Here is a 27,408-nt window from a genome sequence, read left to right as displayed (position 1 = left end):
TAAGAAGGATTTAGGATAGCAGGAGTTTTATTACAGCTTCTGTGCAATGTTGTGAAACAAGCAATTAACCAGAGTTAAATGCAAAACCACACATGGTTACACCAGTTAAACAGCAAGCCTATGCAGAAGCAATAATAAACTTTAAGCTTTATGCTAGCAATAACCCTTGACTGAGTACGCGTATCACAGGATTTGTACATGGTTGGCATGGTTTAATCATGAGGGTGAAGCCTGAATGAGCAAACAAAGTCAACAGTGGGCAAATCCTGTGATACCCTCACCTAGGAGTAGGCTACTATTAATGTACAATGACATAATTTAAGAAAGAAATTGCTTACCTTTCTAAAACAATGTCAGTATATAATCAGTCACACTTTAAAACTGGTGGTGTGTGCATATGCATGTTATGTATATCTGCACACTTCATCTGTGCACTACAACAGCCAGAGCAGAGAAGACAGAGCTTCAGTATCTCTTTCGTTCTCTCTACTATATTACCTGATTATATACTGCCTCTTTTATTTAGAAAATGTAAAGAATGAAACTAATGTCTGCTATTACTGATGGTGACAAGTAGTTTCATTATCTGAAAATTCTATGAGGGACAAGGCAGAAATATAATGAAAATTAACAATGTTCTGTGAATCTGTGCATAGTGGACAAGAATGATTGTTGTATCATCAGTAAGCATACTTGTCAACTGTTTAGAGTTTTGTAGAATCTTTTTTTCCTCGTATTTTGTGTCACCCCTTATAAAATATATTACTAAAAGTTATCAAATATATATCAATACAAACTCCAGCCTCTCAATAATACCTGAATAGCTGGACTTTTTTTACATTGGTATATTCTCAGTTTATAATAGGCATGCTGATTGTGCTGTCCAATCAGGATGCATGTTTTTGAGTAAGAATGGGCCTTTATTGTGTACTACTCATTTTATTTCCAAACCTCACAGAGTATCAGTGAGGCTGAACACTGTATGCAAAGTATTAGCTTTAGGGACCCATTATGTTTTGAGTATTTATATCATGGAGCATATGAAAGCAGAAACAGCTACTGCAATACAGCAGGCATGAATTAGGATTTAACAGAACAGCTGAGAACTTTAATTAGGAATAGTGAAACTATAACAGTAAATTCTAAGCAAGATAAAGCAAGATAAGGGATTACATGATAAAGAAACAATTTATATAGGGGGTGCTAAGTAATTTTTATGTACATGACTCATCAAATAATTAGAACTAATCGTTATTATTTTACAGTTAGTACAAGAAGTGATGGTAAATTCTAAAGTTCTCCAATGTATTGTTATGAAATTATTTGAAGACATGAAAACAGCCATACTTATCTCCTTGGCAATATAATCCTAAATGCACAAGATGGATGCTGTGATGGGGTTGAAAGCTTAGAAGTTATTTCCCAACCCATTTTACTGTATTCATGTTTGACTTAAATTTGATTGACAGTGTGACACACGCACACACACACACACACACACACATACATATATGGCTATAAAAATATTTTTGGTATTGAGTTTCAGTTGTAAAGTAATAATGTTGTCACTGCGATTTTATTTATTTATTTATTTATTTTACTGAGAATATGATGTGTTAAACAAGCTAAGGAAACCAGTGGCTCACTGACAGTAATGTGATCCGTTAAAGAATGACATTAAAAACTGCAGTCACAAAATCACAGCTCCAAAGCTGAAATGTGAGTACTGTCAATTTACATTGTACTTTAAATTCATTTTCAAATCCCTGACATGGGGGGGGGGTGGCACACTCTCCATCTGTCCTACTGATATATGCTAATTGTTATATCAATGTTGCTCAGAGCAATCAGAATTCCCTGAAGTACTACAATTTGTGCCTCAGCATATAATTAGTACCAGTCACAGTTTAGTGATTGCATGTCTTTGTGTCAATCATTATTGCACAACACTTCTACCTGGAACTTAAAAACAGAATATAGTCGTATTACTAGTATATATTTCAATCATAAATTGCTAAACAGCTTGTCTAAATTATGATTCCACTTTTCAAATAAATGCTATGCGAACATTACTTATTACAAATTTATTACAAAATAAAGCATTCTAAGGGGCTTAAAACTGCAATTTAATTCTTGAAAGGATGTCATTAGTGGGGGTATTTCTTTTAATAACCACAATGCATGACAGTCGTAAAAGGAAAACTTATGAAAAAGCACTGCAGTTTAAAAAAAAAAAGAAATATATGTTGGAGAAGACATTGTAGAAGAGAAGATGGCTGACCATGTCAAGGCTACACAAACAAGACAAGTAAAAAAAATCCATACATGTATTTTATACTCTAAGCTATCACTCACTATGCCATTTCTAACAAATGTCATATTCATCAGAATTTTGAAATGAATGTTCTCCAGAGCTATTAACAGTATACTCTAACCTTCTTTTAGACATTTTATGTAAAATATCGATGAAGCAAGCACATATTATGTACTTTATCATCAAGGAAACCAATTCCTAGAAGCAGCTACAGTTAAACTTTCTAGAAATAGTTTTTCTGTCCAGTGCTAACAATGACTGAAACAGTTTATTTGGTTTCTAAGTATAACCTGAGAGCCCAGGGCATGAAGCTGTTGATAATCATGCAGTCCTATCTATCTCATGCTCCTATATAACCTGAGGGCCCAAGGCATGAAGCTGTTGATAATCATGCAGTGCTATCTATCTCATGCTCCTATATAACTTGAGGGCCCAGGGCATGAAGCTGTTGATAATCATGCAGTCCTATCTATCTCATGCTCCTATATAAAATTGCCAACCTGTTAGCTGACCTATTTGGCATAAACTTCACTTCCCTGTCCCCACCTGTCATACCCCAAAGCATACAGGCCACCAGTCCTCTACCTAGTATCTCCAAAAGACAGGAAATAACCACACTTTTCAAGGCCAAAACACATCCTCTATGGGACTTGATAACATCCCAGCCTGCTTACTTAACAGACTAAAACAGGACCTTGCGGAACCACTTGCCACTCTCTTTAACTACAGTACAGCACTATCTTTGCTCCAGCAGAGTGAAAAACAGCAACAGTATTTCCCTTGGACAAACTGGTCCCATCAACCAAACCTGAGAAATATAGACCCATAAGCCTAACCAGCCTTATCTACAAGGCCTTGGAAAAAATCCTCATGGACCTTATTAACAGACATAGGCAACCTTAAAACTCTCAACTCAACCCAATTTTCTTTGTTAAGAGTATATCATGTTTATTAAACCTGGTAGACTTCTTCGAGAATGTCACCAAAGTCCTGGATGAAGGCTAAACAGTATATACTGCCTATCTCAATTTAGCCAAGGCTTTCAACATGATTCCCCACTCAGGTATCATTCAGAAACTGTCTCAGCTGGGGATTAACCCATATGTCACTAGATGATAGCCAACTGGCTCACAGATAGAACACATACAGTCAAAGCTGGGAATTCTACTTCTACCAGCAGACCAGTTACCAGTGACATACCACAAGGATCTGTCCTGGGCCCTCTACTGTTTGGAATCTATTTTGCAGAAGTCCAGGTGAAATTAAATGGCCCTTGGCTTATCAAGTTCGTTGATGATTGCAAACTGGGTGCAATTACTGAGTCCCCTAATTATGTTAGCATATTACATAAGGAGCTAACACAGACAAACAATTGGTGCCAAAGCTATGAACTCTAAGTGCAAAAAAGTTCATATTATCTCCTTTGCCAAAGGAAATGTCTCTGCAAATTACAATATAAACACTTCCCCCCTAAGCTCAAACCCAGTGGTGTGAGATTTGGGAAGACAGGTTGATAGCAACCTAAACTTTGATCACCATGTTTCCACAGTGGTAAGGAAAGCTTTCTATCTTTGTCACCTCATAAGTAAGGGCATTGCATCCAGGACTAAGGAAGTTATAACTCCTCTATACTCGACCATCATCAGACCATTAGTTGAGTATAACACTCTCTTCTGTATGTACCTCACCAGACACCTGCAGCAGGTGGAGAGACCACAGAGGTTTTTCAACAAGAAAATGCAGGCTGCTGAGAGGTGACCTGTGCCTGCCCTACAGAGCAGTCTCTGACTCTGCCCTAATAGAAATGCTACACATCTGCAAATGAAATGAGACAAGATTCACCTGCTCTAAAGATCTTAAACTACCTGTGACATTAACAGAACATGCTGGAGAGATATGTATGTCTCCCAGAGGCTGCCACTCCTCTAGAATAAACTTCCAATTCACATAAAGCAAAGCTCCTCAATGACCTTATTTAAGTGAAACTTCAACAATTGAATGGGAAACTTTAAATTCACCCCAGGAGTGGCACCTATGTTCCTCATGGACAGGGACAATCGGCATTGTTCATCAACTCACTGCAAATAAAGACCATCTAACATGGTCAATTAGGGAAAACACAGCTAGGCTTATAAAGGCTCTAGGGCTGTTAGTCTAGTAACCTCTTGTGATCCTATATCCTATATGTTACCAGTATAAACAGCCCTACAGTGTGAAAAAAATGGTTAAGGACAAATCCCCCCTTGGAATGGCACATTTAAAGGGATTATTTTTGGCAAAATGGTTCAAAATTCATCTTGATTGCAATGTGCAAATTAAAAATCAGTTCACTTCTAAAATGTATGCAAATATGTGCCTAAAAAGTTATATATATGCATCTTGTATTTAGCTTATGTTTAGGGGAACATTTGTAACAGTTTATGAACTCTCTGTGAAACTCTGACTCCCTGAAAGCCAACACACAGAAAGGTTGAAAAACTGTCCAAAATACAGAAGGGCAAAAAAATAAATTTTAATTGTTTTTTGCAGGGGGCCCAGTGTGGGGGTCAACTTCATGGTAGCACCAACCTGAGGAAGAGAGAAATAGCCCAAAACAAGTGAATCATTGCCAAAGCTGACAGCTTGACACTTAGAAACTTCACTGGTAATGGTTTGCTGTGGAAAACGATGTTTACCATTATGCCTTTCATCTTTTTTCTTCATGCTAATGATTAATAAGTAATTTTACCTCAAGCAACTATAGGGATACCTTGTTTATGAGGGTTACAAACATTTATTGACTGAAGGGAGTGGACTGTATTATATGGCATTTTCTTCTGTTTTCAATGTTTCTGTCTGTCCTTTTAAATAACTGATGACTTTCAAATGAAACTTTGTTTCATTCCAAAATATTTCATATGTACAGTGCCTGACACTCTTTAGTGATGCCACACTTTGTATACTGGTTGCATTATGTAGAAAGAGAGAGAGAGGGACATAATTTATACAGCCCATAAAAAATTGCATATTACAGAAATGGGTTCTTACTGCGGTATACCTAACAGACAATATGCTGGCAAATGGAATCAAGCCAAGGTCTGTAATAAATAGCCTTGTTTTGCGATGTGCATTGCAAATTACTCAAGGTGAGGGGTGATGGCCTATTTTTTTCATGAAAGATGAATTCATTTGAATATAAATATATATATATATATATATATATATATATATATATATATATATATATATATATAAATATATATTTTTTGCAGTAAATTTCATGGAATTAAACAAGAAGTTTTATATCATAATCAGAAACAAGACCATGAAAATTGCAGTCACTGCTGACATTTTAAATTATGTTTCTGAAATACCCTGAGCTAAAGTGTCCTTGACTGTCCTGATGTAAGCGGATTACCTAGTTTCATCATGTGATGTGGACAGTGTCATTTTTCAACCCCAGCCATTAGGAAGCAAATATAAGATGAAGAGCTTAATATTTTCTAGTTCTCAGCAATTCTTCAGGCTGCTATACCTAACGTCTAATACATTTCTGCCACAGACTGATAACTCATTTAATAATTAGCCAATCCGAAGTAAATTCACTTTTCTACAAAACAAAGGACACTTGCCTGCTGAATTTATATTCATAGCATTTTCAAATGATGATTTTTATTATAATGACAATAGCTTGTGTCTCCTTAAAGGCCAGTGAAATTCCTGTCCTAAGTATTCTATCTTTATTGTGCTGTCATTAAAGCCAATTAGCAGTTCACTCTTATTTAAAAGCAATGTACTGTTGTTGCCAGGTATGGAAGCATGGCATTCTGTTGCTCCAAATTGGAATAAGCTTTAATCTTTTCTCCCAGCTGGTGCATATATGGGCATGTTTGTGTCATGAAAATTGTTTTTAAAAGGGACAGTAGCTACTGCTATGCAGCATAAAATTTAACAAGCGGTACATGTTTGAACAGCTTGTTTAATGCAGCATTGTACAATCCAATGGTAAATCAAAGTAGCCGAATGTATTTAGGTAGTGTCAAAATTTCAGACGTAGTGGATTTTATACTTAACAAGTATTGCCAGACAGAAAGATGAATAAATATATAAAGAGGAACAAACCTTTAAGTCTATCATCTCGGATTTAAAGTTGTCAAAAGCAAAGTGCTTTATAAAATGTTGTAGACATTATGGGTTTTCATAGCGGTATATTTAACACTGCTGTCACGCGGCAGTTGATTCTCTAGCTGCATTTCCAAGTGTGAAGCCTTCAGTATGGAATCAACGTGTCTCTTCTGGGTCTTTAGAGGTTTTCACCAGGTTATCTGGTTTCTTCCAGGAGTTGTTTCTGTGTCCTGTGCCAGTGAGTGCCAGGAAAGGCTCTGGTGTCCCCATAACCCCAAAGTGAATTAAGCAGATATCAAATAATGAATAAATGCATGATTTACTGCCTGTAAACTATCAATAATGCTGGAGTATAGTAGGAATACAGCATTATTATGATTTTTCACTTTTTCCATTACATTGTTCTGCTTATGGAAAATAAATAGTGAGGTTGAGACATATGCAGACAGATGACCAAACTGTACGAAAGAGCAACAATGAAGTATATAAAGAAAAAAATGATAGATAATAGAAAACTAGAGCACTAGTCAGGAATGTAATGAAATAGGCAGACTGACAGAGTGGCTGTGGTTGTTAAAGACAGAGATGGAAGGAACACATTCATTGATACTGTATTTTTAGAAATTTACAATCAAGTATTATTACAACACTGCCCATACAAACTTACCTGCTGAGTTTGGATCTTTTTGCTTTAATTTTTTAGCAAAGTTTTTCAGCATATATTATCAAAGAATGACAAGGTTAAGAAAGGATTCTGGGGACTAAGGAGACAAATAAGGATACCAGTAAGACAATAATAAGGTTCTAAACAAAATCGTACTAACTTAATATACATGCAGAATGAACCATTGCTTTATATGTCATTATCTTCCGAATGAGGCATGGGTGACTTTGTAATCACAATAATTTAAACATCTTGCATAGGTGTGTTTGTGTCTTCTGTTTAGTGTAGCAGGGGGGATTGAAGGGGCAGCTGCCCAGGCTGTAAAATAGTAGGGAACATGACCAGCAAATGCTGAGTGGTCTCCAGTGCAATGCATTACCAGCATTCAAATGCCAGTGTTGCATTTGTGATCAGAACCTTATTTGAATTAGATAGTTTTACAGAAAAATGTAGAGGGGAGGATGAATTCAAATAAATAGTTGGTCTAAGAGACAAAGCATTCTGTTCACTTCAACAGCCTTTTTACCTCAAAGATTTCAGACTGTGGCAGGCACAAATGAGTAAAATTTAAGAATGCTTAAGGTTTTAGTCATTGTGTGTGTGTGTGTGTGTGTGTGTGTGTGTGTGTGTGTGTGTGTGTGTGTGTGTGTGTGTGTGTGTGTGTGTGTATGTGTGTGTGTTTGTGATTGCATGATGTGCATGTGCAACATGTGTGTGTGTGTGTGTGTGTGTGTGTGTGTGTGTGTGTGTGTGTGTGTGTGTGTGTGCGCGCGCTCGCAATTGCACATGCATATTTAAAATGTGTGAGTGCATATGTGCTCAAGCACTTTTTATAGTTTCATAGGTTCATAGGTATGTACTAGGCTAGCTGCCCTTGTGGGCTGCTTTAAGCCTAGTCATTTTCCCTTTTTGTGATCAAAATAACCTATCCCATTTGATTATAGATTGGCCTTCTCCATTCCATGATCAATAATTATACATTTCCTTAATTAGAATAACTGGGATCATACCATATATAACTTGAGGGGAGTCATGCATGGAATAAAGCATTTAGAAGCTGCATTTTTCCAGTAGTAGTGCAGAGGGCTGTCCTAGGTCAAATTTTCTGTTTCCCATCCATAGCTCTAACTTTTGCTTGAAAATGGAAAGGGATGAGCTTTGTTTTATGCGGAAGGGTAGTCTGTTCAGTAGTAGCAGTATCCCCTGCGAAATATACTTGTCCCGGCAAACTATTCTGTTGATGTTGCAGAAGAGGTTTACATCGCTAGACCAAGTATTTCTAATGCCATTTGACTTGCTGATATGCAGTAAATCCATCAGTACTGGGTCAGAGGATGCCTAGTACGCCAGACACAGATCACCTATAAGCAGTCTGTAGGATACCAAATATAGTGACAGGGCTTTGAGTTGGTTCGTGTAGGACATATTGTTCAGGCATTTTGTTTATATATTTGGTTTCTGTTTGCTCTCTTTATGTAACAATGCAATGACCAAAAAAGGAGGCATTGAACCATTAATGAGTGAAGGTGAACAGATATAAAATATCAATAACTGTATCTTTAGTAAACAATAACCACGTTACTAAATTGCAAAGACTCATTTGAATTGAATATGTGAAACTTGCTTTGCTTAATAAGTGAAAAAATGGTAGCACTCTTTGCTGTTTGTACACCTAAATGCATTTCCATCCATGGCAAAACAAGCTAAGGCATCAGATGTGAAAAGAAGTCTTGTACTGTTCTGATAGATTTGTGCATTTGTAAACAGAGTTTTCTTAACACAGAACGTAAAGTATAGTTATGTAAAATCTTACCATTAACAGTAGATGTCCTTATCTTCACTGCTGCAGTATTCTTAACATATGGGATTCCCTGCCATGGCAAACTGATGTCTGGCCATTCTACCAAAGACTCCTGATGCTTTAAAGGTATTCTGAAAATCATTGAAATGCTCCTCGCATAGCATAGGGCATAAAGGTGACATTCATGCCTACCATAGCCAGAACTGATTGCCCTAGTAGGAACACTAGTCCAAGGAACCCAACAGGTAATCTTTACATCCAGGAAGGCAAAGGACTAAGGGAAAAAACGGAGGGAGTGAATACTGCAGCAGTGAAGGCAAGGACATCTATTGTTACTGTAAGATTTTACACAACTGTACTATGTCCTTACATTCACTGCTACAATATTCTTAACATATGGGAGACTGCCAAAGCTCAAGAGGAAAGTAGGGAGGGGGAGGGGGAGGAAGCAGAAGAGTCCCCTAAAATGCCATGAAGAACAGCACTAGCAAAACCAGCCTTAGCTCTAGAGACACAATCCAACTTGGAGTGCTTGGTAAATGTATGCACAGAAGTCCAGGTAGCTGCTTCAAGAATAGAATTAGTATCTAAGCCCTTGAAAAAAAGCACCAGAAGAAACCACAGCTCTAGTAGAATGAGCCTTGATTGAAGAGGAAAGGCTCTTGCCATGAAAAGAGAAAAAAAAAATAGCCTTAGAAATCCAAGAAGAAATAGTTTGCTTGGATACAGCAAGTCCCAAAGATCTAGGATGAAAGGAAACAAATAACTGAACAGATTTTTAATAGCCTTAGTCTTATCCAAATAAACCCTGAGTTACCTATGCACATACAAAGTATGCAGCACCCTCTCAGTTTGTGGAGAGGGGAAAAAAGTAGGCAGATTAATAGACTGATTAAGTGATATATTATTAACAACCTTAAGCATAAAAGAAGGGTTAGTGTGCACAGACACTCTGTCCACATGAAATCAAAAAAGGAAGATAAGCCATAAGGGCCTGTAACTCGGACACCCATCTGGCAGAAGTAAGAGCTAACAAAAGAATAGTCTTACAGGAACAATGCTGCAAGGAAGCTAAAGCAGCAGGCACAAAGGGAGCCTGAGTCAACTTCTCCAAAACAAAATTAAGATCCCAGGGAGGAGGAACAGGCTTCCTGGGAGGTCTAATATTAAGGATGCCTTTAAGAAGTTGATTCACCTCAAATCTAGCAGCTAAAGGAGGAGAAAAAGGCAGGCAAGCAGAGATAGCAGATAGGTGAGCCTTAATAGAAGAATAGGCCAAACCAGCATTGAGCAACTAACACAAATAAGAGCGAACCAAAGGAGCATACACACTAAGTGGGTCCAGGTTATGAGAGAGACACCATATAGAAAACCTCTTCCATTTGGATAGGTACAATTTCCTAACAGTAGATTTCCTGGCCTTCTGCAGGACTTGTAGCATGTTCTCAGAAAAAAAAGTGTCTATGAGGAATCAAAATCCTATCACCCACAGTGTTAGTTGAAGCATGGACAGGTGGGGATGGATGAGAGATTCCCTAGTCTTGTAAGAGTAGATTCACCTTGTAAGGTAACATCTGATGATTGCCCTTGGATAAATGCAGAAGATAAGGGAGTCAGTGCTGTTGTGGCCAAAAGGGAATCACCAACAAGATTTTGGAAGTATCCTGTAGAATTTTGAACAGGACTGTCAGAATGAGAGGAAGGGGAGGGGAATGCATAAAGAAACATCCCCTTCCAAGAAAATGAGATGATGTCCACCTTCCACACCACAGGACCTAGGACTCTGGCACAAAACAGAGGAAGTTGTCTGTTCAGAGGGGAGGCAAAAAGATCCACTTGAGGAGTACCCCACTGGTGGAAAATGTCCAAAAACACATCCCTGTGAAGCATCATGTTTGTGGGACTGAGTAAAGGACCTGCTCAGAGTGTCTACCACAATTTCTGATCAGAAGGGATATAAACTACCTGTAGAGTCACTTGATACTTGACAGCAGAAGTGCCAACTGGCAAAGAAGATAAGATCTCATTCCTCCTTGCTTGCTGATATACCACATCACTGTGGTTTTGTCTGTGAACAACTTGAAAGGCCCTGGAGAAAAAAAGAGGATGAAAAGCCTGAAGAGCCAGCAGAAGTACCTCTGATGATGAGGCGACTACACTCCCTGAACTTTTAGGGAGCCAAATGTCACCCCCCCCCATCCCATGTCTGAATCATCTCAATTCCTGAGAGGGAAGAGGGGGGGTGAAAAGGGATCCCTGGATTCAGAGACAACTGCTGAATCCACCAATGAAGTTCCTGTCTGAGACAAGGAAGAAGAGGAACTACTAAGTCTAGAGGATGTGCATGTTGAAACCACATTGATTTCAGAAACCACTAAAACTTTCTCATGTGAAGTTTGGCCAGAGAGAGCATCAGAATGGTGGATGCCATGAAACCCAGAGCTCTCAGAAACTCCCTGGGAGTAATGGAAGCCAGAGGCAGAAGAGTGTGAAAGAAAGAAAGAAATAAGAGCTAAAGCCTTTGGAGGAGACAAGGAAGCCAGCACTGACGCTGTCTGAATCCTGCAATTCAGAAAAACATGATCCTGAGAAGGAGTCAGAGATTACTTTTTGAAATTTATGGTGAACCCCAGACTCTGAAGAAGAGAAATAGTAAAATTAAGATTTTGCAAAAGGGTCTCTGGAGAGGACACCTGAATCAACAGGTCATCCAAGTAAAGAAAAATTTGGATCCCTTGAAGCCTGCAAAAAGCAATCACAAGAGCAAGACATTTGTTGAACATCCTTGGGGCAGTAGAAAGGCCAAAGGGCAAAGCAGAGAACTGGAAATGCCAGGAAGCAACAGAGAAATGGAAAAACATCCTGAAAAGGGGATGGATCAGAATATGGAGATAAACATCCTTGAAATCCAGAGACACCATATAGGCCTGAGGGACCAAGATAGAAACCAGAATCTGAAGGGACAACATTCAAAAGGAAGGCAGTTTTAGAAAAGTGTTTAGATGAAAGAGGTATACACTAGGTCTCCAAGTGTCCTTTTTAATGGGCACTAGAAACAGTCTGGAGTAGAACCCTTTCCCCCTTTGGGACACAAGCACCTCTTGAATAGTACCCTGAGTCAACAGATTTTGAAGAACCTCTGGGAAAAAGGGAAGTTGTTCCTGAGGAGTCTGAGGAATGCCCATAAAAGGAGGACAGGATTTCCACACCATGAAGTACCCGTGATGAATGATTGAAAGAACCCAAGAATCCTGAGTGCTTTGAAGCCAAACAGGAAGAGAAACAGAAAGGTGAAGAGAAAGATGAATATGGCTGGCAAGGGATGGATAGATACAGCACCTGGTTTGTCTGGAAAGGAAGGTCCTAGAAGACGCATTTGCCATGTCATAACTACATTTACTAGAATGACAGATGACTTGAGAGGAAGTCCCTAGCAAGGAAAGAACAGAAGGTTTACCCTCAGAGTCTGGAAAAGCAGAAATAAGTTGACAGTCCTGAGAAAGAATTGCCAACACATAACTAGACATGTGGGTCTGATAATTAATAACTCTAAAAGCTAGGGTAGCAGAAGTGTAAACGTTCTTACCCAGCCTTTCTGTAGCACTGCTGTCCTTGTCAGAAGGCAATAACTTGGGCAAAGGAAGCAATTGAGATGGCTTATCAGAGGCCAAAGACACTATAGAGGGATCAGCAGCTGGATATTTATATAAAAAATAATCCTCAGGCACACTGTAAAACCTGTGGGGTTTCTTGGGAGCAGAGGGAAGAGAATCAGGTAAATGAGACACATTGGGAAAAGCATACAGCAAGGCAGCAAAGACAGGAGGAATAGCCGCAGGCTTAGGAGATTCCAACTGCAGCAACTCATAGTACCTCTTATGGATATCAGAGACCTGAGCACAATCCCACATAAAAAAAATCCATCATCCTAGAGAGTGTGTCCCAAAGGAAATTTCCTCAAAAGGAACATCAGGACTAATAGGTTCCTCCTCCTCTGACCCATAGTTCAAAGGAGAAGGAATATGAATAGAATAAGTCAGGAATTTGTCATCAGATTCCAACTCATCCTCAGAAGAATCCAGTTCTCTAGGCCTTTTAATGGGAGTAGAGGACAAGGAGGAGCAGGAACCAACCCCCCCCCCCCGAGGAGGCTTTAAGGACACTAAAGCAGTAAATAACCCATGAGTACAGGTCTGCCACTAACTTTCTGACTAGGAGACAAAGAAAAATGATTAACTTTTAGTTTCTTTTTTAAGGGAACATCCCCTCCAAAAAATGGAGAAGGCTCAAACTCAGGACGACAGTTGAGAAACATAGTAGGAACTTCTTCCCCAGCTAAAAATGGAGGTTCTCCCCTAGGCCCCTCAGAAAACATCAACTGTGGTTCCCCTGAATGTCCAAGATAGATGCCTACAAAGCCTCTTTGGACATGCTGCCTGCTGCATCCTCACCAGCCTTCAACATACTGAAGCACAAAACAACAACAAAAAAACAAACAACCCCACACCCCCAGCTAATTAAATATACCAACTCTGAGATTATACAACACTCATTACTACCCATGGTAACTGCCTTTCACAAGTTTGTTATTTTCATAACATACACAAATACTTCATAGAGAAGGCTGAAGAATTGTCCAGTTCTCCATAGCTGTTTTCCTGGAGAAGTAGGAGTGCCACAATTTTGGAAGACCTGAGACCTCCAGTTACCTACTACTCCTAATTGTATCGGCAAATCCAGAGAAACACCAAGTAACAAAAAGCACGAAAAATGGAGCAGGATACAGAAAAAAGTAAAATTTATTATGCACTTTCGTCAAATATTAGGATTGACTTCTTCAGAATACCAGACAGTCGGAAAGACCATCCTTTTATACATCAAACAATTAAATCATTAGTTGAATAAAATTAAATTAAATAATTAAGCATTGAAATGCTTAAAGAAATAGACTCCCTTGGTTTGTAGATTGTTTCTTTCATAATAAGACAAACCAATTGATAGTACCCCTGCAGAGGATATGTATGGTGAATATACACCCTGACACTAAATTACAAAAAATGCCAGCTGATGAATATCATACAATACTAAAATCTACTGGCAGAAAAAATAAAACATAATATGTATGAGTCTGTACAACAATAAATATATGCAATAAAAAGTCCAAATGTTTTAAAACAAGCAATAACTGGTATCAATATGAAAATTGTTGTAAAATCTTACGTAAAGATGAAAAACAACTCATAGTGTGCACCTCATTAAAATAAAAAAATCAGCTTTGAGTTTTAAGTAACTGATGAGGGACACCATGTCATTCAAACCTGGGCTAGTGGTGGTGTTAACTCTAAGTTGCCACATAAGTTCTTTAAATTCAAGGAACCAGTCACTAGGTCCCCTTCTCTCATCCATTACCACCCTTTCCAGTATAATGAACTTAAAATTATGACTTGGAAAAGTATTAATATGCTTTGCCAAGGCATTTTTGATGTTGCCTTTAGTTATATCATAAGTATGTTGATAAACACGTGTCCTGAAAGCATTTTTAGTCTTGCCAATATAAAACCCAGGACATGCCTGGCATATGGCAGCATACACTACTTGTTTACTCCCACAATTACAGTTCTGATTAACATTTACCCATCCATAACCTTCAATAAGGACTCTGTCACTCTCTAAAATATATTTACATTGGGTGCAGTGCCCGCATTTTGTCATTTTCCCATTACCAGGTTTTGTGTTCTTACCACTGGACTCCAAAAGGTTCTTAATGCTGGAATCCTTTTTATATACTATGACAGGGGAGTCACCCACCTTTCCTCCTATGGTCTCATCGCTCCTAAGAATGAACCAGTTTCTCACCAATATATCCCGAATCAGTGGGAATTGTGGGTTGTAGGCAAGAATAAGTCCGTGTTTAAATGGGGCAGTTGTCGAAACCCTACTTTCTGCACTGCACCCAATGTAAATATATTTTAGAGAGTGACAGAGTCCTTATTGAAGGTTATGGATGGGTAAAAGTTAATCAGAACTGTAATTGTGGGAGTAAACAAGTAGTGTATGCTGCCATATGCCAGGCGTGTCCTGGTTTTATATTAGCAAGACTAAAAATGCTTTTAGGACACGTGTTTATCAACACATTTATGATATAACTAAAGGCAACATCAAAAATGCCTTGGCAAAGCATATTAATACTTTTCCAAGTCATAATTTTAAGTTCATTATACTGGAAATGGATGAGAGAGGGAGACCTAGTGACTGGTTCCTTGAATTTAAAGAACTTATGTGGCAACTTAGAGTTAACGCCACCACTAGCCCAGGTTTGAATGACATGGTCTCCCTCATCAGTTACTTAAAACTCAAAGCTGATTATTTTTTTTATGAGGTGCACACTATGACTTGTTTTTCATCTTTACGTAAGATTTTACAGCAATTTTCATACTGATACCAGTTATTGCTTGTTTTAAAACATTTGGACTTTTTATTGCATATATTTATTGTTGTACAGACTCATACATATTCCCCGGGATTCATGAACCTTGCGCCAGGTGCACGCATAGCGTAGGCGTTACAATGCCAAATTTGGCCACCGAGCGATTCAGGTGCAATCCAATCCCACGTGCACTACAGGCGTGCGCCGGATCTGCGCCACCCCCGGCATAGGTATGCTAAACACCCCATGTGCGGTGTTGCACCATGCAAATGAAGGCATATAGCGATCCACGAAGTGGCGCAGGCGTAGCATAAGGCCACGGCAATGTAAACCAAAAAAAACGGTTTAAATTTTCCCAAACATAACATAGGAGTAACGGAAGGCTGTCAGCATCAGGTATCACACTGTTGCCATATGCCAATGGTGAAATACACAGAGAATGTCAAAAGAAAACATGCACAACATGTAAATAATAACATAAATGGTATGTCCACAGAAACTCACAGCAGAACCCCAGGACATGTTTGCGGAAGGTGCAAAACAATGAAATAATATGACAATGTTATAAAACAGCAGCGTAATACACATCAGCTTCACAGCCACAATACACCATGGTATGCATGGAAAGCCACAACCATGGTGCAAGGGTTGCCAAGGACTCGTGGCAGTGTTCGGCGTGGTAACTATGAATTAGTAGTCAATGCCATGCAAATGAGGCAGATAATACTGAATCGCAAAACCCCCGCCGGCGTAAGGCTGTACCAAACGGCGCAGCGGTAATACACTGAGGAGTGGCTCAGAGGGAATACATGTCTCCTGCAGAGGGGTGTACCACTGTAGGAGGAAGCACATTGGAGCTCAGCAAACCTGGGCTGTACATTGCACATCACAGCTGTAGGACCGGCGTGTGGGGAAATAGTTGAGCTGAGAGCACACAATGCGTGCAGAGGTGCATGTGCACGAGGATGACTATGTTCCCTTAACCCAGTCATGTGACGCTCGCCCCGCAAATAACATCGGAAACAGGAAGGTGATGTTGAGAATATGAGGAAATGCGGAAGCAGTGTAATTGGAGTAGTAATGAGCAATCAACACTAATCAACCCACGAAGGCCAATCGGCGGCAGCTGACAACTCTGCATGCAGAAACCTGCAAAACGGGATAGGGGAGGCATATGAATGCAAAAAAAGTAGGGGAGGTAGCATATTGCAAAGAGTGAAGACCTGACACAGCAGAGCCAAGCAGACAGGCAGCACAACGGCGACGGCACACAAAACGCACGATATGCCATGTCCCAGAAACTACACATGACAGGGCTCTGCAGGATGCATGCCAGGAAATAGTAGGTGCAACGTGCAGAAATAGTAAGGGAAGGTCAAAGATAATCCATTGCAGGCAAGAGTAATGCAACACCAAAGGCAACAGCGTTGCAGTGCCAACGGTAAAACATGGAAGATAATCCCCAGATACGGCCGCACAGACACACCCTATGACATCACCGGGTGTACAGCACAACTGTATAAATTGTGAATGCACACAACACACAGCCGTGTATTCCCAAACGCCGCACCATAGGTGTAAACACACGGGGAACTTTTAAAATGTACATGTTGGGTGCTGCCGTGGCCGTGATCCATCAGCATGTGTTAGAGACAGACGGTGTTGTGTAGGAGGGTGCCGACAACTACCGTAGGCCTCAGAGGAGAAGGAGAGTGTTCAGACCAAGGGTAACCTACCAGGGGCTACAAGACCTGGAGATAGTAGAGCGTTACAGGGTGGATAGGGACACGTTACAGCAAATAGTGGAGCTGTGCCGGCCACGCCTGAGAACAAGAAACAACAGAGGGGAGCCCATCCCAGTGGACACAAAGGTATGTGTAAGCTTGCGAATACTGGCCACAGGTACCTTACAAAGGCCAACTGGGGATATAATGGGCATCTCACAGGCATCAGCATCCAGGTTACTACACCAGTTTCTGGATGCCATGTTACCACATGCCAATGAGCATATATACTTCCCCAGATCTCAGGAGGAGTTGGCTAGCAATATGCACCACTTCCACCGTGTGGCACAATACCCGGAGGTACTGGGTGCGATAGACTGTACGCACATACAAATCAAGTCACCACCTGGGGAGCAGAGTAGACGCTACATAAACCGCAAGGGATTCCCCTCCATCAATTGCCAGGTCGTGTGCAATGCGCAGGGCATTATCATGGATGTGTGTGCTGGCAGCCCTGGAAGCTACCACGACTCCCATATCTGGCATGCCTCACAGCTGTACCAGGTATTCGCCAGGGGGGACATCCCACAAGGCCACCTTTTGGGGGATGCTGGCTATGCACTGGAGCCGTGGATGATGACTCCCATCAGAAATGCACACACACACATGCAAGAACGCCATAATGAGGCACACGCACAAACCAGAATAATCATAGAGCGTGTGTTTGGGATGCTGAAATCATGGTTCCGGTGCTTGGATACATCCGGTGGAGCCCTGCAGTACTCTCCAGGCACATGTGCCCACATATTCATAGTATGTGCCATGCTACATAATATGATCCTGCGGAAGCAGCTGCTGCAGGGACATAATGGTGAAGGGCCACAAAGCCCACCACAACTGCCAAGGCCAGTCCAGGCACAGAGGGTTCAGGACCATGAACACACTGTGCTAGCCCCAGTAGGCAGACAGAGGCGTACCCAATATGCCTATGCCCTGGCAAAGAGGGAACGTATAGCACATACTCTGACAGCGTAGGCCCCATGGACTGACACCTCTCTACCTGCACACACAGTGAAATGGACAGCACACAAACATGACCACCCGTAAAGTGTACCGTATGGGTGGCCCCATGTGTGACTCCAACATAGGCAGCCCCCAAACACTGTACACCCAACAGACAGTGGAGCATGGAATGCCAACACCTGAACCGTACGCGGGTCCTACAGCAGACGGTGTTGCTGTATGCTGCCACGTTCGTCGCAAGGTGTATACATATAAACATGTATATATGTGCATATACATATATGTAGATAGATATAATTACATATATAGAAATATATGTACACATATACATATAAGTACTACAGGTAAGACAGGGAATCAGAGGGATGTAAGGTGACAGAGATGTAACACGCGATATCTGTACATAGTATACATAGTGAAACGACAACCTGAGCATCCGGGAGGTTTAACAGAAGAGGATACCGCCAACCATGGAAAGGGCAACATACCGAAATGCATAACCGCGAGTCGGAATGATCGCCAGGCCACAGTACAGTAACAGTACATGCGCGGGTAATACTATGATGATATGAGGGGGGAGGTAGACACCGCTGCCGGTGACACGGCCCACACAGGTACTGTGTGCAACCGTCCCCGTGAGTGCCGTAGTATGTGTATGTGTGCGGTGAGGGTGCCGTGTGTGTCGCTGTGCGAGTGTAATGTGTGTGTCTCTGTAATATGTGTATGTTGGTGCCATGTTAGAGGCAGAGTGGAATAATATGTGTAGGCATACGGTACATTAGCCACAGGCATATGTACACCAGTAGTCCCAAAGTAGTAGTGAGAGCCCCACCCTGGCTAGGCGTGTGGCGACGTATAACGATACAAAGTGACAATGTCCCAGATTGTAGCACAGGAATATACCCCACAGGAAATGGAAAGGACGTATGTACTAATCATGACCGTATGTATGACACCGATATGCTAATTGCAAAACGATACGTCGGCAAAGTCACACAGCAATAGGTATGTACCGCAGAAATATGTATGTGCTACCTCAGTACTGACCGTGGCCACGTATCGGCCCGTAAACACCGCTGTGTGTTCTACAAGTGTCAAACAAGCAATCCCCACCTGAATAGGTGGCAACCACTGGCAAACAGGCCATCCCAAGAACAGGACCACAATGACTGTAAATATCTGGGACAGAATGACAAGGGATAGTCGTTACGTACAAACAACCGCTGATATACCACAGATGTGACGGAGGAATACATGCATGAAGCACACGCAGGCGATACCAACACCGCATGACAACAACACAACCTACACTCCCAGACCAACAGACAATTAACTGTCAACTCCCCAGGCAGGGATGGAGCACACAGACAACCATACCGTGTATGTAGAGATGCAAGGCCCACAACCTGTATCCGTCACCTACAACCTCCGATATCCCCCATCGTACATATTAAAGGGATACAAGCCGTAATAGCAGCACAAACATACAGGCAGTCAATGACATCTGCATAACCGCAACATCTCACGTGGGAAACACAATCAAAAGCGGATGCATACTTGCATGCGTTGTTTAAAGGAATACAACAGCCATGTTACACATCCGAATGCAAAACGCCATCAACAGACGTCGTCAGGACAGGGACACCCACATGTCGAACCAAATACTATACCCAACACACACAATCCACGGCTAACACCACTGCGAAATGTACCTGTCGCCACACATAGCGGCTGCAGTTACACATAACATAACACAATACAGACTATCTCCACAAAGGTAGGGCAAATAGCCAATGCCCAGGTGAGGAATCCAACCATACCCCACGCCCAGGTGAGGAATCCAACCATACCCCAGTTATGACGCGTAATGTCCGAATGGAGTATATGCACAGGTGATATGCGCACAATTACACACTGAGGAACAGCAATTGGTGGGATGAACCCACATGTTTCAGGTATCGACGGATATAAGGATGACTCCCAGGATATTCAAACCGTATGCTCATACCGAACCAGCAGTGTACAACCGAAAGAGTAATAAATAGGAATACCGATACATGGAACGAAACACGGAACGAAACACCGACAAGGTATGTAGAACACACGATATGTACGGGTGTGTAACGCATGATGTGTATGTGAAGCTGTACTGTATGGGAATGGTGTTTGTAAGTAATGACACTTGTCCATAATGCAGAGAGTGGTGAAAGGTGGTTATGTAGTGCTATCCTGCTGAGCATACCAACGACTGTGGACACCGTGTGCACAGCAGTGGGACATCATGCACACAGCCGAGACACCACAAGGGCTGCCACAGGGGGGCATTAGAGAGAACAATGCCAGACCACACGCCGATGCTGGCAGTGGATGTCCAACCAGGGAGTGCCAAGCAGGATAGGACATGTATGTATACTGTCACAGCACACATGTGTATGGGCATATACCGTCGATGTCATACGTAATGTGCGCCCGACGTGCACATATGCCTTGCAGTAGGGGATACTATGTCAACTATGTGTAATGTAAAGCTGTCATGGTGGATATGACAGACATTATACACAGTATCACAGGCATATCATGCATAATGGAGGTATTGCCTATTGGTATGTACAGTAACAGGATACATATGGCCTGTAGGTATGGGACAGAGTAGTAGCATTATAGCCATCCAAAATGGAAGGAACACCAAGTAACCATGCCCAAACGATCTGTAGCAGGTGCATCGTGGGCAACAATGAAGTCTGGCAGGTCCATGTGTAAACGCAGTGTACACAGTAGTGTCACCTCCCCATGGTAGTGTCCTGTGAACAGCAGAGGTGGGTGTCAACTGCATGTCTACACAGTACTGCTGCTGTGGTGGTACCATGACTACGTGTCACTCAAACAGCAAGGGAGCTATCACATGAACAGTGCCACTGTGTGTCCCTGTGGGATGTGCACAGGACCTATGTTCCACAGCATGGTGTGTGTTGTGTCTGCGGAAGTAACACAGAAGCCCAGCCCATGCAGTGTGGCATGTGTGCACATATCCATGAGCAGTCCGTTCACACTGCCCACCGCAATTGTCATGTATGAGGAGTATATGCATCAGTAATGCAGAGGACATGGTCCGTCTCAGAGCAGAAGACACCCCTGTGTATGTGGTATGCAGATGTGTACAGATGTGTTTTCAGTCTGTCAGCCGCATATGTAAGCCGTCCGGGCCTGGTACACATCGTGGCATGACAATGCTGTGCCATGTAAAGTCGTAGCCATTGTGGAAGGTACACCATAAATTTGGTATTGTACCCTTGACCGTGTGTAGATGTGTGTATGCCACAGGTACAATGGCTACCTATGTACCAGCATCACACACAGTACAGATAGGTGTGGCCCTGCAGAAGTGTATCCATGCCACAGTGGAATACGGTAACCACAGGACCATGTGGGGCATATGTGTGTACAGCAACCATGTACAATGTGATATGTATGTACGAGGCCAGTATCCATGTGATAGTCAGTGGGTGAATGTTGCTATGCAAAGGTGATGTGCATGCACCATGTGTCATGCATCCTGATGCCATGACACCCACATGATGTATCTGCCACACTGACACCCATATGGTCGTTATCGGTACGAGCTGGTGGAGCTATAATGGCACCAGGTATGTAGGTGTGGGATATCTAGGCATGGACAGTACTCTGTGACAGCATGTTGTGTATGTAAGCAAATAGTGAACATGAGGGGCCCCATGACTGAGGACTGTGTAATGCCATATGTACCTGACATGTAGTAGGTACTATGATATGCTTGCACCACTGTGTGTCCTGTCCAGGAGTCATATAGCCTAACATCCTGAGACACAGGGTATGATGTGCAGGTGGATGTGTACGTTGCCAATACCAGAACGTGGAATGGTGCTGAAGGGCAATGTAAGGACAACGTCTGATGTGTTGGCCTCTGTACCACCCCAACCGCCCATGCAATGGTACGACAGGTGGCCAGCATGTGTATGTGGCATGCTGTGGCACACACAAGCCCAACAAGGGTGCCAGGAAAGGCATGGAGGCCATCAATGTGTGCGTGAAGCACGTTCGTGAGGATGTGCCCCAGTGCCATTCAGAACGGTGCAGTCATGGGTGTATGAATGCAGTCCCACACGTGCAATGCAGTGCCACCCATGGGTAGTGCGAGAGATGCGGCTGTGCAGTGGTCAAGGTACACAATGTCCGACAACAGGATAGCAGTGAATATAGTGGGCTGGTGCGGAGACACATACCAAACAGGTTGGTGGGACATAACAGCTAGGGACATCGGAAGGTGACATCGGGCCAGTGTCCCAGGACATAACGTGTGCATGTCAGTACCATGTATGTGTCCACAGGGACACTACGATGTCCATGTATGGATTGCGACCCTGTAGTGAGTGAGAGTGTGTATTGTTGGTAAGTACACCATCGCCTGGCAGGTTGCCAACATTATCTCGGTCTGCAATGCCTGGATGACTATTGTATGTGACATTGAATGTGGATGTAGCCAAACAACACAGACATACCACCACACTGCCTGAGGCCCCACACTGCAATGTGTGGCAGTCATGTGTAGGTAGCTAGCCTTGGAGCATGTGATGGACCTCGAGGACCCACCATGGCTGACAAGTGATGCACCCCACACATGTGAATATACACCACCGTGCAACAGCCTGTACATGTGCCCATACATCAGATGTGCATGGAACATCACCACCACCGTGGCGTCTGTGAAAAGGTCAGTACTGCCATGTCTCTGTGTGGAATAGCATGGTCCCTACCATTGTGTACATGCTACGGAAGTGCACTGTGGTATGTGTCAGCATATGTATGTACACTGTCCATCTGCCGGGGTGTCATGCCATTAACAACTGCTGTCAGCAGGCGTCAGTAGTACTGGCTGTAGTACACATGTTCCGTGTATGCTGCGATGGGTGTGTGTCCAGGGTGTGGCTAGCAGGGCCGTGAAGCATATGTGTTCATCCATCAAAGGGGGGATAACCCCAGGTGCAACACAACAGACACATGGAGGTATTGTGCATGCTGAGGGTAGTGTAGGTATGGTATGTGTTGTGTAATGTGTCAGCCAGCTGGGTGGAGTGCATGCCTCAAGCATGTGTAGGTACATGGGTGTCCATTCTAGGGAAGTGTGGGTTGCTGTCAGCACATGGCAGTATCAGCTGTCTGAGGCCCAATGTACAGTATAACAACACAGACAGCATGTAACCTGTGGTGTACAATGTCAACTCTGTTGCGTGTTACAATGTGTCTAGCGGTCACAAACATGGGTATCTGCACATTGAGCACCTATGATGCATTGTGTTCGGCAACTATCCAGGATGTGTGCAAAACACTGTGTGATGTGGGATCCCCTCACCTGTGTGTGTTGCAGTCCAGGTATGTGCCTGGGAGGTACGATCCCTGTACAATCTGTACTCGCAGGCATGCTGCACAGAGCATGGAGGCAGGTCCCAGTCACTGCAGATAAATGTGAGTGGTGCACTAGTGTGTGTGCCTTGCTTGTGTGCAGCACAGTGGAAGATGCAAGCATTGTCCCACATGACCCCATGCCGTGCCTGCCTGTTACAGCCCTGCTGGAGACAGTTATGTGACACTGCCACAGAGGCAGTATAGCATGTGAAGATGTACATGTGTGCTCCACACCCCAGGCAGATGGCCGCAGGTCATGTGTGCCACAGCAGTGTGGTCGACCAGGACTGTCATAGCGGTCAGATACCACATGCCTGTATAAGTACAGTATGAGCATAGGCAACAGTTGCAGTGACAAAGTAGGTCAATGTACAGTGTCCCTGTGTTCAGACCACTGCCTACTGTACACTTGGCTAGACACACACCCAGAGGGTGAATACACCGGTGAGCCATCACATGTCCCAGTACACGTAGCCTGTGTAATGCCATCACAGGCGGTCACAATAACACGTTGTATGAGAGATATGTTGTACCAGGTGATGTGTCATGTGTGCATATGTTGAGTTGCACAGCTGTTCACATGTCCACAACATATCAGTGCATGATGCCTAGTGTAACATGATGTGTGGAACTGCACTGTGATCCACAACAGGGTCATCTGAGACAGGTGTGTTGTGAATGGTGTAACCCATGGTTCAGCGGGATATACACGGGTGCTGTTGGCTGCCATGCTGGGGCCACCAGTGGTGCCTACAGTGGTCATACAGACATACTGCACACATTGTTCTGGCAGGAATGTCCATTGTTGTAGATGATGTGTTACTACGTGAAGGTAGGTGTGTGTTGTGAATGTTACCCATCCAGATGTGACCATAAGGTGCAGTCATGGTTGTCGACAGCATCACACCCATCCACAGCTGTCAGCACCCTGTCCCCAGAATGGGTGTCAGCCGCCCTCGTACTGTGTGACTTATGTGCAGATGGCGGAACACCTACTACTGGCTGGCTAACAGTGTCATCTAGGAAGGCTATGTGATGGCTGGAATACGCTGTTATAATGTATAATGATGGTATCCCAATGACGTACATGGAATCACATATAGTAAGCCATGGCTGGCATGTAAACCATGTACAACAATGACTGTGTGACAGACACAAACAATGCAGAGCCATGTTGAACATGCACCCATGAGAACACCAAATGAGGTATGTTGCCGTGTCGATGTACAACTGTCAGCTATGGGCACAGCATGGATGCAGGCGCACATCCCCACAGGCAGTACCACTCCATGTAGGTAGGGGCATTGCAGTACATGTGACAGTTGCTGTACCGCCACATGTACTGCATATCCGTCATATAGGGGTAGCAGTGGTACGTGACTGTTGGACATGCCTGTACATATGACCATGTCCCACAGGATATGTGTTATGTGTGTACAACACCTGTTGTACCATCATCAAGCTGTGAAGTGTATGGCTGCCAGTGTACCTGTGTGACATGTTGTGCAATGGGTGCAAAGGTACGCAGTAGTGCATTGCATGCCCACATGTCCCAAACAGGTGCATAGCCTGAACATACAATACAAAGAGGGTGTTGGATCATAGCAACCCACAAGAGGAGATGGGTACGGGTGGCAACCCACTACCACCTGTCCGGGTAAGGTGTGCATGTCCATGACACATTAGCACCTGAGATGTTAGCAGTACAGCTGTACAGGGCGGCATGCATATTCGATCACTAATACCCCTGTGTGTTCCACCACTGGCCTGTTGACAGACAGACACCAACACAATGTGCAGCATTGACATGTGCACAGCACATCATCGCTGGCTACAGTAGAACAGGTTTACCATGTAGACACATGCACATAACATCTGCACCAGCCACAGTCAAACACGGTATGTGTTGAACCCCACCATCATTGTAGCCCATGCCACAGACAGATGTTCATGCATCTGTGTATGTACGGCTGGGAATGTCCCTGGCATAGCAGTATAGCTGTGTCAGTGTTGCGAACAACATACTGAATGGGCTGGGTGTGTGAGGTGTGCGTCATACGTGTATGGTCCGATTGATGATACCATCAGTGCCCCCGCTATGTGAACATCCCTGTCCCCATAAATGGATAGCTATGCTGTGCCCAACACCATGGTCCCTGTGGGAGGGACGGTGCTGTGTGGTGCACCTGCTGACATGGCGGTGGCAGCAGGCACTGGATGTAGACATATGTGGTACCCATGTCAGGCCAGGGTACCATCCATGTGCACGGGATATCATTGTGTGGGCACATACAGCACTGTGTTGAACAATATCACAGCACATAGCACCTGTCAGGGGTAATGTGCATGCATGGATGTGCGATACCAGCATGCACCATACACACCCCCACCAAGCAGCATGCTGCCTACCTTGCAGAAGGCCATTGTCCACACCATGATGATAGACATGTGTAATGTCCATATACACATAGCAATGACATATGGAATGGACAGCCACCCTCCCAATATCAGTACCCCCCAGGTGGGACACATCCCTGCGCCATGTATGTGACATACCCTGCCATACCATGCAGCCCTGTCCAGCAAGGCTGCACATGCCATCACAGTCATACATGGTGAGATGGCCAAATGGCACTTGCACTATCAACCGTCCAGAGCAGTAATGTGGCACTGATGCACCTTGTGGTGTCACAGGTGCTGTGTGTTGGCGTGTACAATGTGCGCGCGCACATGCTATGTATGACCATCCCTGCTAATGTCATATGATTACACAATGTCCCATGGTTATCACATGTGCAATACAGGTGAGCCGTGGCAGGTTGTCCAACACCTGTACAGTGCTGTGTAGATGTACATGGCACAACACATGCATGTACAGGTGCCCACGTGTATGTGAGCAGTGCCACCGCTGACGTCCATAATGGCTGCATCTGTGATGCCTAGCGACATATACACAGCATCCAGGTGAACAGTAGAACTGTGTGCACATTGGGACATGTGCCAACTGGTATGAACACAGGTGCAGGCAGGTACACATGTCCACAGCAGGTTACCATCAACATTGTGTGTGTACAGTGTGATGAGTTGACACACAGATATGATATGATACCCGCTGCTTAACGGTGTGACAGCAACATGTCAGCTGTGTCAGTGCCATGATGCATCGCAGAGATTACTGTGCAGATGTCGTACATGTCATAGCAATGTATGTCCAGCGATATGCCAGTACATCAGTGTAAATGTGACCTGTCACCATCATTATGTCTTACAGATAATGCCTCGTTCACGGCTGCCAGCCTTCAGCCGCCAGGAGGATGACGTAATCATACCGTTGCTCCATGACAACTATGACCTGCTATTCAGCCATGTTCCACAGCAAGCACAGCAGCGGGATGACCTGTGGCAGGATATGCGCAGGAGGGTGAACGACGTGGGTGGCAACAACCGCACCTACCAGCAGATACGCCGATACTGCATGGACCTAATACGGCACGCAAAACAGCGTGCCGCCGTAATCGCCAGAGAACAGGGTGGAACAGGTGGTGGGCCACCAACCCAGCCCCCACTCACACACACGGAGGAACTCCTGGCCAGTCTGGGGACACCCAGGGAACATCATGCAGAAACACTCGCTGCCATCGTGGAGGTGGGTGTCTCCCAACCAACAAGCCTGGAGCTGCCTGGAAAGTCAGTCTTGCATATGTGTATGATAACTGCCGTAGGTGTGGATGTCACAGTACACCACGTAATGTACCAACACATGCCAGGTATATGGCCACACAAGCCACATACTACAGTATGCTACGTTGTGTTTGCAGATGTGTGCATAACACATGCTACCACACAGGTACATGATGTGACATGCACAGTGCTTACTGTGGCTACAGTCATGGATAATGTTTATACTGTTGT

The sequence above is a fragment of the Protopterus annectens genome, chromosome 6.part0, assembly GCF_019279795.1.
Source record: "Protopterus annectens isolate FY-2018-M chromosome 6.part0, PAN1.0, whole genome shotgun sequence".
In the NCBI taxonomy this organism is placed as follows: domain Eukaryota; kingdom Metazoa; phylum Chordata; order Ceratodontiformes; family Protopteridae; genus Protopterus; species Protopterus annectens.
This window is presented reverse-complemented; position numbering follows the sequence as displayed.